Source organism: Aulonocara stuartgranti (assembly GCF_965226115.1).
Source record: "Aulonocara stuartgranti genome assembly, chromosome: 5".
Classification (NCBI taxonomy): Eukaryota; Metazoa; Chordata; class Actinopteri; order Cichliformes; family Cichlidae; genus Aulonocara; species Aulonocara stuartgranti.
In genome coordinates, this window is record NC_138943.1 from 5365206 (window position 1) to 5385912 (window position 20707).

General features: G+C 42.2%; 1 protein-coding gene and 1 long non-coding RNA gene across 4 annotated transcripts in view; one reads left to right on the forward strand and one right to left on the reverse strand.

The window, feature by feature from the left end:
- LOC309707100 (A-type voltage-gated potassium channel KCND3-like) overlaps nt 1–20707 on the reverse strand; it is a 109740-nt gene that overhangs the window by 34973 nt on the left and 54060 nt on the right. The window lies entirely within an intron of this gene.
- On the forward strand, nt 15872–16698 carry LOC309707181. Its single transcript, XR_014276929.1, has 3 exons — nt 15872–16044; nt 16118–16176; nt 16508–16698. It is a non-coding gene; the product is annotated as an uncharacterized lncRNA (long non-coding RNA).

Here is a 20707-nt window from a genome sequence, read left to right on the forward strand (position 1 = left end):
TGTGTTTAATCGTTTGAAATTGCTTGTTTTGGACTTTATTAAAAGAAGCTGCTGTTGCTTCAGCAACGTGTGACAGGAACAACATGATCCAGATAGTTATGATGGATATAAAATCAAAGAGATTCGAATGGACAAGCTGCAAAAAGCCACTATTGTTGGTGAATGGCTTTGCTTATGAAAAGCAGACTTTGGCACAGCCAAACCTCCATTTGGAGGTCCAACATTGTTACAGCTGTGATAAAGAACATTTAAAATCATTATCACAAGAGGAAACAGGCCAAAACTAGTTCTTAATTATACAGGGCCTGTGTTATTCTTAGTTTGACAGTTTACTCCGAGCTTACACTTTAATTTATCATTCCTATTTTCTATTCATGAAGATTGATCACCTCTATGGGAGTATCTAGAAAAATACGCTGAAAATCTGTAAAACAACCATTGTTGCTGGTCATCAATCAGTGCACACACTCTCACATGGGCCACTTTTAGCAATGAAGCCAACACCAAGTGCCAAAACAAAACAAAGAAAAACTCTGCAATTCTTGGAAAATTTCCACTTTTGGAAGCTCCCACGTCACAGCTATAGAGCCACCAGCAAATAATTAAAGCATCTTATCTGTCTGTCTGTCTATATATACACCACACACACCTCAAACTAACAAAACTCTTTGCTTTTAAATCTCTACAGCAAGAGAAGCAAATCAAAACCACCTGGAAAACACCCAGCAGATACAACTTATGAAGCAGTGGAGAAAGTGGCAGATGGGCGGTCACTGAAGGATTCTAATACTACCTGCAAAGTGATGTAAATTGTTTCTAATACTGCAGCTGAAGTGATTCCCAGAACTGATTTAATGGACTACTCTAAACTAGCAGCATATAATAAATAAATTACACCTTGATGCTGCAAGACTGCCGAGTCTTTTTATATTGTGAGAGGAAAAATTAAAGAGAAAAATGAACTTCAAAAATTTTAAAGCCTATTTTTAACTAGAACTCATCTCGGTGCTTGTAATGACACAGAATGCAGCACTTGGCAAAAAAGGGCTCTAAATTTGAGTTCATTATTATTCAAGAAATTCATTACACGTTGTAAACAGTGAAATGTCTCTGTTGTCCATCTGCAGATGGACAACAGAGAGCAATTAATGGAGCAATTAATTTAAAATTAACAAGTCATCTGTCAGCTTATAAACAGTTTTTCAGGTGGTTTCCATGGATGAAAAGACATATTTTATAATATAAGTTTATTTTAATTCCACAAAGTGAGACCGAATTCATTTTCTAAAATAAAGTAGCAATTTTGAAAGATAAGGCAACAGCTATTATTACCTTATGGGAAACATTGTCTTTAAATCTGCCACATGCACATGTAAAGTTTTGAAAACAGTAATTTGGATGGATTATCCTTTCATGTCTTTAAAGGATTAACTATAACAAATTTATATAAATCTCCTGCACATTTGCTAAGCTGCTCAATCCTGATTGCTTTTGGTAAGAGGCACACATTTGCTGTGTGACAGCGCAGGTTAACACAAGATCTCTGCATGATGTTTATATAATCTGCCTTCAATCTGAATAGCCCTAACAGTACAAGAATGAGTGTTGGATAATCTCATTGTAGATACAAGTACACAGCTTAGAGAATGTCAATCCACTTTGTCAGGCACTCCAACAATCGCCTAAACAAAGACACAATGAGAAGGCCCTCTTTCAAACACATGAAAGGACCAAAACTTTGTGTTAAATAAAACAAACTATCCTGTCATAACTGATGCACTGCGATAATTGTGGCAGGTCAAAGCTGAACCAGCAGAACTTTTCTGTAAATCTATTTTTTCTGTCTTAAATTTTGCCATTTATTTTTATGTCATTTGATTATTTTAGTCAACAGCTGTTGCTTTTTAAGTGCGCTACATAAGCAAACTTGAGTTGACTTAAAAAAGTCTTTTTTTAACACTTTTGTTATAATGTCTGTATATTAAAAAATGTACTAAAAACAAATGTATAATAATCTGAAAACATGCTTTACTCGTTAGAGTATGGGCTACAACTGTGCGAGGAACTTAAAGATGCTAATGTTAACTCTAACACTGCATTAAACACAAACTACACAATGTCAATAGGCACAAAAAACACGCTAATATTTGCTGTATGAAATATAAGATTGTATAAGAGTTGCCCTTGGGCTTTTTATACCCTTTCAAGTAACACTGCATCAGTGTTTGAGAACAGATCATGAAATAGCAAAGCTGCATGAATAACTTAAAACACTGCTGAGAGATGCTGTGTACTGAGAATGAGTAAAATTACCGCAGTTTTCTTTCCCTGCAGCTAAAGCAGCATTCACAGGTCAAACAGCACCCTGCAGCTCCACCATGTTTGTTGCTCTCTCTTTCACATTTCAGGACACATTTACGACCCTTTTCTTTTCCCCTCATCAGTGCGGGGCCAACCCTGAAACCAATCTGCCCTACTAAATCTCACAGAAGTGAACATGAGAAATGGGTGACTTGACCATCTATCCAGGGGGGACTGCAAGCTTATACCTGCCGTACTGATATTCACAAACAAGCTCACCTTCCTGTTTTCTACTAAAGGCAAACAGGAGATGGTGTGATAACAACGGAAACAAGCACTAGGAATGAAACGGGAAAGGGAGGGGGTGGAATGGGATTAAAAATGAGGAAAAGAAACAATTTCATGTCTGTGTGACCTCCTGCCACTGGAAAGAAAACACCATCCATCATGACCTCCGTGAGCTCCTTTTCAAATTAGAGGCTGGTTCATTTTAACAGGGCAAGTTAACATTGAGGACAAGCTAACCTGCCAAAGTGGGCTGATCTAAATGGCCCCAACAATAGTGAGTTTATTTAAAAGCATGAATAAAGAGGGTTCAACCATAGTTCAGTGTTAGCAGAGGATGATGTATGAGATTCCAAAAGCTGCACAATAGCTAAAAATGAAAGTAGAGAATTAAGCGTTTTGTTAAAGAAAAAAAAAATCTACTCACAGAAAAAAAACGTACTAATATTGATTTGCACTACCCAGTAATGTCACTGTCCTTTTCTTTGTTGCTCATTTGTTTTTCCTTTCCAGTATTCTTCTGTTGGTTTGTAGTATTTGCAGTTATAGTGGATTTTTACAGCACACCACAGATTTACAGCTGCATTTTGACATACTATGAAAACTTAAATCACTCAGGATACAATCTGGGTTTTTTCCCCTCTTGATCTTATCAAAGCCTTACAACTACACTGCCCAGTAAATAACTTCTGACTAATCATTCAGAGATTCAATGCAAGTGGTAGAGTACAGTAGTCTGAGACAGCCTGAAAAACGGATAGTGTGGGCTACAGAGGTCGAGCAAGCTCATTTCTTACTCTGAACCACAAGGTATTTTAATTAATTTAGCATTTCGCAAAGTTGCACTGCATAAGAACATAAGAAGAAATGCTTTGCTTTAATATTACAACCCTATAAGGCATGCCCAACTGTACGGCCCAGCCAGGTTGCCAGTCCAGGTCTAACACAGAAAGACAAAAAAACATTCACACTCCTATTAACAACCAATTAAGGATCACCAGTTAAACTACCACGCATATTTTTGTGCAGCGTGCTAATAATTAAAAAATGTCAATTCATGTGAATTATTCCCTCCCACAAAGGAGGCTCTTGAGTCAGGGACCACTAAACCGTAATGACAATCACACACTGTTCTCTTAATTTGAAATGCTCTTCTTACCAGTGCACCGATCACTATTAGTTCCTCCCACAAGAACTGAGCAGCACTATTGAGTGATGGTTTCCTTTTATGTAGCAGTGACAATTTGATGCATCCAAAAGACTAATCCACATTTGGAGAACAGGCCCCAGGTTGTCACTGTCCTCCATCTGCTTCCTTCTTTTTCATCCGCTCTGTGATTCTTTTTTCTCATCAATATTTTTCAGTCACCATTGTTACTCGAGACCATGCAGTTCTGAAAAGTAGTATTTCAGTGTGTTCAGTCAAGACATTTGCCTTCATGCTTAGTGACCATGCTTCAATCTAAAAACGTACCATTATCAAAAAGACTGGAGAAACAAACACTGGCTTATTAACAAGGCCCAGGTAGAATTCTGATTGTGCCTAAAAGATGCTCTACACACATTTGTTACTTTACTGTTGGTAGGTTTACTGATTATGACGGTCATCCTATTCTCTTTTTTGTCTGGAAGACTTACAAAAATCTAACCAGCATTAACAAATACGTTTTATTGTACAACTTAAACAAGTGTAGCATGAAACATATATTTTGTGTTTCTCCTCCATCCTAAAGGACTATATTTCTGAATCCTATATTCTCTGTTTGTTTCCTCTTGTTTTAGACTGCACAGGCTTCTTTGTGGAGTTCTCCCTGCACTTTTAGGGAGGTCTCATTGACAATTTTAGCTACACAATCATAAGAAGAAATGACGCATGGTGTCCTGAGGATATGACAGGAAATTCTTATTTATTTTTTTATTTTTTTGTATTTCACTCTGCTGTAGAAATGCAGAACTGTTTCCAGCTCTGAGAGGTGCTCAGTCAGTAGAACATTCTGAATCGCTAGTGTATCAGCGGTGGGCAAGGGAACAGAATTTGTCTACTTTCATTTACAATGATATAAAAAGTCCACACAGAATGAACATAAAGCCGCTAAGCCTTGAAGAAACAGAAGATCTTTTCAGATGTCTAAACACGCACATAAAGCACGATGTCATTCAGGAGGCTCTACTTTAACTGGCTTTCATGGAGTTCTTCCTAATGGTGAACTGAGAGTTTGAACTATTGCACTATACAGTACGAGTGCAGTGAATGACAGACATACTTACGAGTGCCAAATGATTAAAATTTCAGCATGTTTTGGATGCTTCAGGATGATGAAATACTGGGCAAAAACCACCTGAATGCTTGCAAAGACTTTAAGTATTTTAATCAAGGACTTATGCTTTTGAATGCCAACACTTCAAATCCTTTTGGTATAAAATATCTTTATCTGACAAGTCAGAGCATTGTTGGAGCTCTCTTTTCTATTGAGTTATTTCTTTTGCAGACAAACAGCAACACAAAACTCAGAGGAAAAGCTCAATATTTGGGGTTTGATAGCCTGTAATTGTACTGGATATCTACAACACCTTAGAGTATTGTTATAATACTTTAGGGTGAATTATGCTGTTTCTGTGAAGGTAGATGTGACCAAATAATCCTTCGCTATTTTATTCAAAAATTAAACCTGGTCCTTGTTTACAGTGCACAAATATAATGCCTTTTCCCTTTATATATGCTCTTATATGTTAGACAAATGCAGCCAACAATTTTAAATCACAAACTTTTTTTATTTTTAAATCTTCTGCTTCTCCTCCTCTTCCTCCTGGCCTTAATCACCATCACCATGAGTGTATCCAGTGGAGGGAGCTATAGCTTTTGATCAATGGCTCTTGAATTTTTGCCAGCATGATGTGATGGAATGCCACACAATTAGCAGTGAATCTGGGGAACTTGCCTCCTGTGTCATATCAGGGGCAAAGAAATGAAAATGTGGCAATTAATAAGCAGGAAGTCCTGTTCTGTCATTCATTCCCTAATGGCTAAATCTGGTAATTCTGTGACTGAGCTCCATCACTGAAGATATGACACACTCTCTATGCAGTGACTGTGCAGGGACCAGAACTACTATCAGAGAATAAGTGGATATAAATGCAGTGACAAAGCTAACATGGTGATGATTAGCAGCTGCATCACATTCCCATGGTCACCATCTAATTTTAGTGGGTAAGAGTCATATTATTAGTTAATTAGCAATAAAAACTTAATTAGAACTAATAGTGAGACCATTAGTTTTGTGGGTATTTAAAAAAAGTAAAAAAAAATGCGTATACAAAAAACAAAACTGCTCTCTCTAAAATGTCTTAAAGACATGAAAATTTTACAAAAAACATAAAATTTGAGGTTATGGTGGTTATGGTGGTTATGGCGTTAACGTCATTTTTACGAGACTGGCATTGACAGCACTAATAAAAGCATAAACTAAACTCAATATATTGATTGTTTTAGGAATTTCATGTTTTTGCTGGAAAATAATACTTTATATATTCACAGTATAGTGACCACACAAGCAGTTAATGGGTCTTTTTACCAAACTCAAAAGGTTAAAAGGTTATTGTGAAGAGTTAGTCACAGGTTATCAGTCTTATACTGCTTAGGTAAAGGAAGGGTTACTTATTCATTTAAGAGCTAGTTTTGAGATTCAAGACAGTATTTTCTCAGGCTGGCGTGACACAATATTCTTCAAGAGAACGTCATGATACTTTTAAACAAGTATCAGACTGTAGTCAGACAAGTAAAGAAGCTGCATTACAAAAACCAAAACAACACAGACAACTTAAAGACCGGGGAAGAACTTGGCAGGAAAAATCCAAAACTAAATGAGAGGAAACAGAAAGTAGGGACCTGCTATCCACCCAGATGGTAAACCAGACGCAGCTGATGACTAGCAAGTATGTGTGTTGAGTGGTTTACTGGATTACGGCCACCAGTCTGGACAAGACTCTCCAAACAGCTGCCCAATACAGGTCATCTTCAAAATAAAGGATTTTGACCATTAAAGGAGTATTTTCACAAACTCTCTCCAGTCCAATGACTTAACACTGCACCTTTTCTTCATTTGGTATGTGGCCATCAATGGAAATAAGTCCTAGGTCCACACCCTGCCCTCCCTGTGAAAGCGTCACCTGCTAGATAATGGGAGCCACGGGTCCACAGCGTTGAAGCCAACATAGTGGATCGGGAGAAATAAGTGGTCATAAAATGCATCAAAAAAAAAAAAAATCCTGCAGCCAGGTGTAAGCTTTTAATACTAAACAAAACTCACAACAAAGAACAGATGGATTGACATTTATGGAATGCTTTTATTGCACCTACATCATCAAGTCTAGTAAGGTTATCTGCACTTCACCTGTCTCCTCTCTGCTCTGCTCAAAGTCTGTTGTACCATGACAAACAAAGGGAAGCAGAAGAGCAACACAAAAAATGTTAAAAAAGCAAACAGAAGACAGGAGAAAAATAAAATAGTGACCGCCTTACTGAAATGAAAAACGCGCATAAAAACAAAGGACTTTATCAAGTAGCTAATAATATGTTGCCAATGTTAGATAAACCTTGTTTCCTATCCTCAACTCTGACAAGTTTGTCAGCGGCAAAGAATTTATTCTTTAGGTCTGTAAAACCTTGGCTGTCTGAATCCGTGTTTTATTGGCACAGCACTGCGCAAGGTGGAATTACACAGACGTGGTCTTGACTGCCTGTTTCGATTATGCGAATAAGGTCACTAGAGTGAGTCTTTTCAAGAAGGAATGCAGTAATATTTCATGCTTGGTTGTCTGAATGATATACTGTGTTAAATAATAATAAATAAAAGAAAAATATCCCTATGTGATGTGACAAGAATGGCTGGTGAATTTTAAATCCACAATGCTGCAAAAGGAAAACTGTCAACAGGAAGGGCTTGACAGAAGAGACAGCACTGAGATCAATATCATGAAGGCTCGCTGCAGAGGTGTAAATCGGTATTACTATGAAGTAGCACCTGCACACTGTGCTTGTTCAAATTTCCAAACAGTATATTTTACCAGAATTTACTTCCCACCTCAGTTTACCTTTGTTTGGCTGAGAAACGTCCTACTGATGAGCCAGTACTGGTTGCATTGCTCTCCAGTAACACACGTCTCCCTTTCCACGTGTCGGCCTTTACTGGTGGTATATCCCTTCTCACGTTCAACCTCCAATCAGCTGTCTCTCCCATTAGGTTCCATTAGTGAGTGTGAGATGAGAACAGAAATGAAAAAAGCTTTCTTTGGGATCTTTTTAAAAAGCCTCCTAAGTAGGTTAAATGAGAAAGTAGGCTGCCAGAAAGGCTCCAGAGACCCAAGGAGCTACTGTTGTATCACTCGAGAGGAGTGGCATCCCACTTCAGGAGTCTACATAAAGAGATAGAGGATGGGAAAGGAGAGATGAGGTATTTGTGATGAAGCAGTCTGAGCGTAATTGGCCTCAAATGTATCAGCTGGAGTGAGGAGATGGCACATGTATTGCTTTGAGCAACACACAGTATCGATGTAGGCAATTCATTTAGGCTCCAAGCATTATTATGATAATATCTTGGAAATAAAACGACTCCCTTGTTAATTTTTAAGGTTTTTTGGCCCTTGGTGGTTCTGTGGTGGATGCTACTGAAATATTCCTTCTTAAGGTGGGAGAAGCCACAGTCTATATGTGGCTTTGCAGCAATAGAAGACTCCTCTCTGGTATCATATAAAATAGAGAAATATCCTATGCATTTGAAATGTAAATTTCACTTCCATAACACAATATCCCATATACACACTGCTGGGATAGATTCCTTTCATTGCCAGTCCTAGATAAACAAAGAAACACATATATAAATACATAATTTTTTTCCAAAGATTTTATCTTTAGGCATTTTCACTTATATTTTGGACAGGAGCTTAGTGTAGACAAAGGGAGAGCCAAGAGTTGCTGGATGTAAATGTTCACAAAGAGATATACTGTGTTGCTGGCGAGCAAAGAAACCTTTTTGAGTTTCCTTTGGTCACAGAACATTACAAGTGCTAAATCAGTGACTAAAGCATATGAGACATGAATTTATGCATTTTATTATTATTATCACTTATACTATTGTTATTTCCCCCCCGGTGCAAAGCAGGAAATGGTAACCATGTAACCACTCTGTGTCATACTTTTGTTTCTCTCTGTTTCTCTGTTTTGTGTCTCAGTGGTTCAAAGGTGTGACAAATCATGTTTTTTGAGAGCCATCTATCATGAGCAATAATTAAGCTATAGTTAAAGAAAAAAAAAGATGGCATCAGAATATTTGAAGAAGATGGCATAACATAAAAAAAATCTTATATGTGCACAAATCAAGTGGAGATAAAGGTGATAATATTTACAGACTGTCAACAGGATTGTTTGGAGCACCTACTTCACTCAAAATCCACCCAAATAAATTCCAGCGAAACAGAAAGGAGGTGCTTTAATGAGATACTTTAATTAAAATCTGGAGACAAAGATGGAATCTAATTTACAGGTAAAAACAGCAGTTCAGCAGAATGTTTTTTACAAGGGATGCAAAACTAATAACAGAAAAGGACTTCGTGTAGAGAAAGAAATGACAGCTTGAACTGTAAAAACAACTGTTCAACAATTTACTGAAAAAGTACTCCTACTCATTCAAATTCTTATTCACATATTCACTGAAATTGTATAAAACTGAATGGTTAAAAAGGCTGGACTAAAAACTTTTTTGAAAAAATGATATAAAATACTTGGCCTTTGCGTCCACTAATGCCGCAAGAAACTGAAAGAAAAGGAAATATGATTTTATGAAGCATGAATACAAACTGACGGTAAGTGAGTTTTACAGAGGTCAAAATGCATAAAAAATTGTTTCTGGAAATTTCATCATGAAGTTAACCTTGGAGCCTGAGGAGGCTTTCCAAGATATGCAGTACTTCAGTGCTTTTTCATTAATATTAAAAAAATGATTCACTCCAATACAAAAATGACTGACAGATATAGTTTTGTCAGAATAAAAGATACGTAGTGTCGCGAATGTCAAGAACATAAAAGTGGTTCAACCATATTTTAGTATCATAGACACTGGAGCCATACATGAATATGTATTCCAACCTGGCTGGAGCCTACAAAGCCACATCCCTCCCCCACATTGGACAATCGGACCATCTCTCCCTGTTCCTCACACCTAGGTATTCACCACTCATCCAACGTGCTCCAGGACAGATTTAAAAACACAGACTGGAATATGTTCACCCACACAGACCTGGACCAGTACGCCTCATCTGTACTGGATTACATCTCCGAAACCACAGACAGTGTCACCACCCAGAAACGGATCACCATGTACCCCAACCAGAAGCCTTGGATGAACCGGGATGTTCGTCTCCTCCTGAAGGCCCGCAACACTGCCTTTAGGTCAGGAGATGCACACACCTACAGCACAGCCAGGGCTAATCTAAAGAAGGGCATCAAAAAAGCCAAACACCATTACAAAAAGAAGGTAGAAGAACACTTCTCCAACTCCAACCCCCGACGCATGTGGTAAGGACTCCAGACCATTACAGACTACAGGACCACCAAACCCTCCCCCGCATCCTCTGATGTCTCCTTCCTCAATGAGCTCAACAACTTTTATGTTCGTTTTGAGCGAGGGAACCTCACAACCACAACCGAAGCAGACGTGATGCCAGACCACCAACCTATGACTCTCTCCTCCACCGATGTAGGAGCGGTGCTGAGCAGGATCAATGTCCACAAGGCTGCAGGTCCTGATGGCATCCCCGGGCGTGTTCTCAGAGCATGTTCTGGGGAGCTTGCAGGAGTGCTCACAGACATATTCAATCTGTCCTTGGCCCACGCTGTGGTACCGGCCTGCTTCAAATCCACCTCCATCGTCCCGATACCCAAAAACTCCAACCCATCTTGCCTCAATGACTACCGCCCAGTAGCACTCACCCCGATCATCACTAAGTGCTTAGAGCAGCTGGTCCTAGCACACTTCAAATCCTGTCTCCCCCCCACCCTGGACCCCCACCAATTCGCATACCGCCAGAACAGGAGCACAGAGGATGCAGTCTCCATTGCAATGCACTCTGTCCTCTCACACCTGGACAACAACAACACCTACGCCAGAATGCTGTTTATAGACTTCAGTTCAGCATTCAATACAATTCACCCCTCGCAACTCATCAGGAAACTGACAGACCTGGGCATCAGTTCCCTCATCTGCAAATGGTTACTGGACTTCCTGACCAACCGCCCCCAACATGTCCGATTGGATAACCACTGTTCATCTACAATCACGATGAACACCGGTGTACCACAAGGCTGTGTGATCTGTGTGATGAGCCCTTTCCTCTACTCCCTCTTCACCCACGACTGCAGACCTGCTGATGGTTCCAACACCATCATTAAGTTTGCAGATGACACCACGGTGATTGGCCTCATCAGTGACAACGATGAGGCCGCCTACAGGGAGGAGGTGGATCGTCTGGCTGAGTGGTGCGACACAAACAACCTGCTGCTTAACACCGAGAAGACCAAGGAGCTCATCGTGGACTACAGGAAGAATGCTGACCCACATCCACCCATCCACATTAAGGGGATGGCTGTGGAGCGTGTGAGCAACTTCAAGTTCCTGGGAGTCCACATCTCCGAGGATCTCACCTGGACGACCAACTGCTCCAAGCTGGTCAAGAAGGCTCACCAGCGCCTCTTCTTCTTGAGGACTCTGAGGAAGAACCACCTGTCCTCAGACATCCTGGTGAACTTCTATCGTTGCACCATCGAGAGCATCCTGACCAACTGTATAACAGTCTGGTACGGGAACTGCTCTACCTCGGACCGGAAGGCGTTGCAGAGGGTCGTGAAAACTGCCCAGCGCATCGCCGGAGCACCACTTCCTGCCATAAAAGACATCTACAGGAAGCGGTGTCTGAAAAGGGCTGGGAAAATCATCAAAGACCCCAGTCACCCATCACATGAACTCTTCACCCTCCTGCCCTCTGGGAGGCGCTACAGGAGCCTCCGGACTAAGACCACCAGGTACTGGAACAGCTTCTTCCCCACAGCCGTCAGACTCCTGAACTCTGCCTCCTGACATCTGACCCACGTTAACACATGGACTGAACATACACACACCCACAATGGACAACCGTACCCTCAAACACACAATAATAACATGGACTGAACCACCACTCACAACCACTAGCACTTTATATAGCCTCTGTAGAAATTATATCTTACTTATCTTAACTGGACTACTGTATAGCTCTGTGTAAATAATCATTCTGTACATTTGATAATTTTTAATCCTACAACTTGTTTACAACTTGCATAGTTCCCATTTCTGTATAACAGTATATCTCAGATTTCTGTAAAGTTATTTATTTCATATTCTGTATAGTTTTTCATATTTATATCCTGTTCATAGCCTGTACATACTTATAGTTATAGAATATTCACAACATACTTCATACCGTGTACATTATAACATACCATAATAGACCCATTTCTGTAATGTACAGAAATGGGTCTATCACATATCATTATTATTATCACAAATCATTATTATTGCTAATATATATTGTAATATATCTATATCACTAAAGCACTTCTGGATGGATGCAAACTGCATTTCGTTGCCCTGTACCTGTGACATGTGCAATGACAATAAAGTTGAATTCTATTCTATTCTATTCTAAAATATGAACACAATCTTTTTTCCTATCACTGCATCTTAATAGAGATGTACACCCTACCCACAGCCATCTGTAAAGCTCATTCACAACAGCAATGACTTTCTTTCCTCTGATGTTTCTAATTAAGGAATCTGAGCTTCAGGCAATTTGTTTTCCCTTGCTGGTTCAGTAGACCGTGCCCCTACGCCGACTGAATTCACACATGATGAAAAAAAAAAAAATAACAAGACAGGGTAAACTTCTTTGCATATTCTTTGAACCCAAAGTAAAACATTCAGATTGCAATTATTCCTGCTAGATTAGTAAACCTGCCTACTCATCATCCAAATACAACTGGGAGTCTACAGCGGTGAACTTCACCTCTCTGTTGACACTTTAGAGTTAAAATGTATTGAATGACAACAATCTAAAAGTGGCTGGTGTGACAAAAATACAGAGAATTTTGCATTTTAAAGTTTTTTTTTTAATTTTTTCTGTTTGGTTGATTCCCCCCATTCATTTTTCTCCTGGCTTCCCAAATGCAGCTGTGTCACAAGATTTGGAACTGATAGTAGATTTGTGCTGTATCAAGTCTCACTCCTCACCAAATGGCAGAAACACACCAACACAGTATACTACAATAGGTAGAAGGCTATTAAAGTAATCTACTCATTCTAAAGTAATGTGTAAATGTGCAAATGTTTGACCCTAAAAGCAAGACACAGACAGCATGTGTTGTGCTATAAGTGCTGTTGTACACCTAGAACACACATTTTTGCTTTATAATGTACCTGCATACCAACGATATCAGTTGTAGCTGAACAGCAACATTCCAGTATTGTTTTGTTTTTTTACAGTCTCCACAAAAAGAAACAGAGCGCCTGTTTTCTTCTGAACATTTCCAACATGTGTCTGAGATGTGATCAAGATGGCGCCGAGTATGGCAGCCTCGTCGCGAGCTCCCCCAAGCAACGGCTTTCTTCTGTGTTTAATTTTACTTTTCCTTTATTTTTTCACGAGCAGCACTTGTCTCCTTGTGTACGACCGACAAACCTTACTGGACATAAAAGACGGTCTTTCTTATAACTTTCCGGAGTTCAAGTTTTGCAACACGGACGCTCCGTTTGCAGACCCCCCATTCATCTCACCTGAGACGCCTTTGTTCTCTGGCCCTGGAGGCCGCAAACGCCGACGCAGAGGGAGAAGATCTGGCGTTCTGGTTCGACTGAGACGGCGCACTTACAGACCACCGTTACCCAGTTTATTACTGGCTAATATGCAGTCTCTGGAGAACAAGCTGTGCGAGCTTCGGGCACGGATCTCATTCCAGCGAGAGATGCGGGACTGCTGCGTGATCTGCCTCACAGAAACCTGGCTATCGGACAAAGTACCGGACTCCGCAATACAACTGCCGGGGTTCTCTGTGCACCGCGCGGACAGGTCACAGGATCTTACTGGGAAAAGCAGAGGCGGTGGTGTGTGTTTCATGATCAACAACAGCTGGTGTGATTATGCGAACGTGCACCCGGTCAAATCCTTCTGCTCACCGGACCTGGAGTACCTGATGATTAAGTGCCGGCCATTCTGGCTACCGAGGGAATTTACAGCAGTGATTATTACGGCTGTTTACATTCCCCCACAAGCCGACACTGACCGTGCACTCAGGGAACTGTACAGCGCGATCAGCAGCGAGGAAACCGCAAGCCCAGAGGCAGCGTTTATCACAGCCGGAGACTTTAATAAGGGAAACCTGAAGAAAGTCTCACCAAAACTCCATCAACACATCCTTTGCAACACACGTGGAAACCGGCAACTCGACCACTGTTACACCTCTTTCCGGGATGCGTACAAAGCCCTCCCCCGCGCCCCATTCGGCCAATCAGATCACTGCTCCATCCTGCTCCTGCCCGCCTACAGGCAGAAGCTGAAACAGGAAGCTCCAACCCGGAGGGCGGTGCACTGTTGGACGGACCAATCGGAGTCTGCGCTGCGGGACTGTTTTGATCACGCGGACTGGGAAATGTTTCACGTGGCCGCCAGAGACATTGATGAATACACAGACTCAGTCTGTGGATTTATCAGGAAATGCGTGGAAGATGTCGTCCCATCCAGAACAGTCAAATCCTTCCCAAATCAAAAACCCTGGATTAACGGAGATGTTCGCGCGGCACTGGCGGCACGGAACACCGCCTTTGCCTCCGCGAACACATCGGACTACAAACACGTACATTACCAACTCCGGAAGACGATCAAAGCAGCCAAACGTGAGTACAGGGACAGGGTGGAACAACAGTTTGACAACCCTCGGAGTATGTGGCAGGGACTAAACACGATCACAGACTTTAGAGGGAAAACCAGCACACCGCAGACCACGGCCTCTCTGTGTGAGGATCTAAACGTATTCTACGCTAGATTCGACACAGCGAACACCATGAGACCGGACAGTGTGCGCACCGCGGATGACGTCAGTGCGCACACTGTGTCTGAGGAGGATGTGCGGAAGTGATTCAGGAAGGTGAACGCACGCAAAGCTACTGGTCCGGACGGGATTCCCGGCCGCGTCCTCAGGTCATGCGCGGCTCAGCTGGCTGGAGTGTTCACGCACATCTTCAACCTTTCCCTCTCTCTGTCTGTAGTCCCAGCCTGCTTCAAAATGGCCACCATCGTCCCTGTACCCAAATCCTCCACCATCTCCTCACTGAACGACTGGCGACCTGTAGCCCTGACCCCCATCGTAAGCAAATGCTTCGAGAAGCTGGTCAGGGACTTCATCTGCTCTGCACTACCCGACTCACTGGACCCTCTACAGTTTGCATACCGCCACAACAGGTCCACTGATGATGCCATAGCCCTGACACTACACACTGGCCTGTCACACCTGGAGAAGAGAGACACGTATGTGAGGATGCTGTTTGTAGATTACAGCTCAGCATTCAATACCATCGTTCCCTCGAAGCTGGACAGGAAACTGCAGGATCTAGGACTGAGCAGCTCCCTCTGCAGCTGGATCCTTAGCTTCCTGTCTGACAGACGCCAGGTGGTCAGACTGGGCAGCATCACCTCATCCCCCATCACACTGAACACTGGTGCTCCACAGGGGTGTGTACTGAGCCCTCTCCTGTACTCACTCTACACCTACGACTGCACAGCCACTAACAGCTCCAACATCATTGTGAAGTTTGCGGACGACACTACAGTGGTGGGTCTTATCACCAACGGTGATGAGACGGCTTACAGGGAGGAGGTCAGCGCCCTGACCCACTGGTGTCAAGACAACCATCTCACCCTCAACGTCGCAAAGACAAAGGAGTTGATAGTGGACTTCCGGAGGTGCAGAGAAGTACACACCCCCATCACCATCAACGGCGCTGCTGTGGAGAGAGTGAGCAGCTTCCGGTTCCTTGGTGTACACCTGGCTGAGGATCTTACGTGGTCAGTACACACAAACAAAACAGTGAAGAAGGCCCAGCAGCGCCTCTTCTTTCTCAGGAGACTGAAAAGATTCGGCATGAGCCCCCGCATCCTCAGGACCTTCTATCACTGTGCCATTGAGAGCATCCTCACTGGATGCATCTGTAACCCAGAGTGATTTCCTGCACTTATTTCCTGCCATTGAACGCATCACAAATGCATGACTCCAACCACATGACTTTGCTCAGCCAATCGAATGGCATGTAGGTCATAGTAAGCCTGTCCCGGCTTCCTCCCGTCAGATGCGTGGAGGCAAGCCAGGTGACAGAGCTGTTGCAGGTGTGTATTGGCAAACATTTGCTTTTCCCGTTTTAATGCATTTTCTTAACACCAACTAACTTATGCAACTTAGATGCTGATTACTGTGAGCCAGAGCCATAATGTTGTTGTGCACTGAACAGAATGGAATTGGTGAGTTTGAACTTTTAATTGACTGTTTGTATTGCTACCAGCTGACCCTAATCGGCTGCTGCCGGTCCAAACAATTTGATTTTGATTTGACTGATAGTTGTTGAATAACAAATGTTGTGGAGCTACATAGTATGTATGTATGTAGCAGTTGAAATGTTTTCAGTTAAATCCTTATTGGTTAGAAATATTATATTTAACCAATATATTGTTTGTTTATTTTTATAAATTGTGTACACAGGAACAAGAATAACTTAATGTATTTAGCTTAATTGGCTGACATTTTTGTATGTTATTCTTGTGATTTCTTATTGGCCTTGTTTATTTAATGCAGGCCAGGTGAACCTTTTTTGGGTATGGAAAAGGATGGCGAGCCAATGAACGGCTAGGAGCAGGACTCATTCTGCATTGAAGCTTCCACTGGACTGGTAGGAAGCTATCAAAGGCGACGCTCTGTCCCGTAATTTCCGAATACACTGATTTCCACAATCATACACACCAGTTCCCCCGTTTATGGACAATAGCGCTCGGACATTGCTCATGGATATTCAGATAAAACTCATGGACTTCAGTGTGGATCAGTGTTTTCGATGTTAACATGTGTTATTTATGGGGAACTTTTTTTTGAGAATCTATATTGCTTGGTATAAGCCGGAAGAATTTGCTTAGTTGTTTTTGTGCACCCCCACTGGGTTTTTCTATTAATTAAATAGCTACAGCAGGAATGATTATTTAAGCTTTCATTTTCTTTTCTTAATTTTCTTTGCTTTCGGTTAAATACATGGTACCTGCAAAAGCATTTTGTGTTGTGTGTATTTAATTACTGGCCATCAGCTCCGGTAGCATTCCTAAATCTTCTGATTAATAATAACCACAAAATCACACTCAATCCCTAGCCTGTATTAACTCATTAGCGCTACATCAGTGTTACATTACTTGGCGAGCCAGCCAGGAGCTGATTTGGTTAGTAATTAATATATATTCAAACTCACCAATTCATTTTTCCCCATAATGGAAGTTTTTGAGACACTTGCCATTAAGATTCCAAATGCGGTTTTAGTTGACGGAGTAACTGAGCACTCAGTTAATGAAGTTGTACATTTCCTTGAACAGTATGGTGACATAGCTCGCAAGGTTACTATAGATTCACCAGAATCTGAATTTAATGACATGCTTGTCGCTGAGCACGCTTCGGGTTTATCTTTAACGCGGTTGTCTCAGTTGCTACCGCACACATCTATGTCAGATTCAGGTGACAAACTCCATATTGAAAGTCTATCTGAAGTTTATGCATCAAAAGTTAGTGGTTCCAAGACAAATACTTACTTGGCAGACTTAAAAAGAATAGCCAAATTATCTGGGAGGGATTATGCAGAAGTCCTCAGTGAGGGGATGACCCAGATACGCCGGTCCCTTGCAGAGCTCAACCCAGAGACTCCAGTGGTTGCAAAACCAGAACTAGAAGATTCAAACCCTCCCGATTCAGTCTTTCCTTCTTCACTACCAGCCCCTCTTCCATCTAAGTCCCCTTCTGTTGCCAGTAGTGCTGAAGCGCACGGCGGAGAGAGGCATTCTGCCTCCATTCCAGCGGCTGATCTCAACCCTCCTGAAGTACAACGCTATGTTGTGGAACACGTTGTTCGGAGTGGGGACAGCTCGCTGCATGCATTCCATCGACTGAGAGCGTTTTCTGGTAAAGTGCCCAGGCCAATTCAAGAGACAGATTATGATATATGGCGGTCAGGGGTCGAATTAGCCCTGAAAGATCCATCTATATCTGATCTGCAGCGCACCAGACTGATTCGTGACAGTCTACTGCCTCCTGCCTGTAATATGGTAAAACATCTCAGCCTTGACACACCACCAGAGGTCTATATGAAACAACTTGACTCAGCCTATGGCACTGTGCAAGATGGAGATGAGTTATACGCCAAGTTCATGGACACCTTCCAGGACAGCGGAGAAAAGCCTTCGGCCTATTTGCAACGTCTGCAGGTGGTATTACAGCATGCAGCAAAAAGAGGGGGTGTTTTAGAGAAAGACATAGACAACCGACTGTTGAATCAATTCTGCAGGGGATGTTGGGATAACAATTTAATATCGGAACTCCAACTTAAGCAAAAGAAGCACAACCCCCCCAAATTTACTGAGCTTCTATTACTCCTTCGAACTGAAGAGGACAGAGAGGCAGCAAAGACATTAAGGATGAAACAGCATTTGGGACCAACAAAACAGAAAGCCACCACTAATGCCCAGTTTGCCAATACTGGAGAAGAAACTAACCTCTGTGCTGCGCTAACCACTCTGACTAAACGGCTCTCACAACAGATGGCAGCTATACAACAGCAGCTTTCAGCTTTGACAGCACAGCAGTGTAATGTCAAACCATCGGTTGCTGCCTGCCCAGCTCCAAAGCTCTATGGGCCAAAGAAGGTTGGTAAGAATCCAAAACCTAGCGTCTCCAGCCCTAAACCAGGGTTTTGCTTCCGCTGTGGAGAAGATGGTCACATTAAGCCGCAATGTGAAAATGCACCCAATTCAGCATTGGTAAGTGCCAAGCGGAAGCAATTTGACAGCAAACAAAAGTGGCAGAAGCAAAAGTCCTCTGCTTCTGAGGATTTAAACTAGTTCCAGTTCCTGTTGAGGGGCAAACAGGAGCTGAGCTGGACCAACCTTGTCCCGCTGAGAACAAAAAGCATGCCAAGTGTGCAAAGTCGCAGACAAAGATCCACACTAGATTACCACCAGGATTAGTTGGATCCAGATGTACAGCAGAAGTCAACATTGCAGGTTGCAACTGCCCGTGTCTACTGGATACTGGTTCCCAGGTTACCACAATTCCAGTTTCATTCTATAATGAGCATCTCTCCGATCAGCCAGTCCACCCATTGAATGAGCTTCTTCATGTGGAGGGGGCTGCTGGTCAATGTGTTCCATACCTTGGGTATGTTGAGGTTGCCATGACATTTCCAAAAGACTTTCTTGGGAGTGACTTCCCAGTTCAAACGCTTGCACTTGTTGTTCCTGATGTGAGACCTGATTATCCAACCTCAGTACTTGTTGGCATGAATACACTTGAAATTCTTTATGAACAATTCTCTTCTAGTAACTGTTCATCATTCCAGCCTACCTCTTACGGGTACAGAGCAGTTCTGCAAACTCTCCAAGTGACATACCAACAGAATTGGAATGATCATCTTGGTGTTGTGACGACCCTTAGTAAATCTCCTGTGCTAATTCCAGCTGGCTGCACAGTTGTGGTCGAGGGTTCTGCCAAGCTTCTCAGCCCAGCTAGTCAATGTGTTGTCATTCAGCACCCGGGTTCAGGCCTGCCGGGTGGTTTGTGTGTCAGTAATTGTCTAGTCGCTCTTAAAGGTGGTACACATACTCAGGTTCCAGTTGTTGTGTCAAACAGAACAGAGCAAGACATCTATATACCAGCTTTGAGTGTCATTGCAGAGCTGGGAGCCTATGACTGCATAGTCTCTGAGCACAGTGTGACCAACCCCCCAGATCGGGAGATGGTGTCAACACCACTCACTTTCAAATTTGGCGAGTCACCAATACCAGCAGAATGGAGAGAACGGATCACAACAAAACTAAATGCCATGTCTGAAGTTTTTTCACATCATGACTTGGATTTTGGTTGCACTAAGGAAGTGAAGCATCACATCAAGCTCCATGACAATACCCCTTTTAAACACAAAGCAAGACCTATTCATCCCCAGGACATAGAAGCTGTTCGTAAACATCTTCGAGAGCTTCTAGATACTGGTGTTATCAGGGAGTCGGAGTCATCATTTTCATCACCAATAGTGGTTGTCAAGAAGAAAAATGGAGACATTCGACTATGTATTGACTACCGCAAACTCAACCTGCAAACGATCAAGGATGTGTACGCATTGCCCAACTTGGAGGAATCGTTTACAGCACTCACTGGATCGAAATGGTTCTCTGTGCTTGATCTCAAATCTGGTTATTATCAGATAGAGATGGATGAAGCTGATAAAGCCAAAACCGCTTTTGTGACGCCAATTGGGTTTTGGGAGTTCAACCGAATGCCTCAAGGAGTTACTAATGCACCTTCAACGTTCCAAAGACTCATGGAGAAGTGCATGGGAGACTTGCACTTGAAAGAGGTCCTCGTGTTTTTGGATGATTTGATCATATTCTCCAACACTCTTGAGGAGCACGAAGACCGTTTGCTGAGGGTGTTGAATCGCTTGAGAGAATTTGGGTTAAAACTTTCTCCAGAAAAATGCAAATTCTTTCAGACATCCGTCCGATACTTGGGCCACATTGTTTCAGAAAATGGTGTTGAGACAGACCCAGAAAAGGTTGCCACCTTGAAATCCTGGCCAATTCCAACCAACCTGAAGACCTTGAAATCTTTTCTGGGATTCGCTGGCTACTATAGGCGTTTTATTAAGGGATATGCCATGATTGCCAAGCCACTCAACAACCTCACACGTGGATATCCATCCACACACAAAAGCTCCAAAAATGAGACTTCTAAGAGCTCACAGTTTGATCC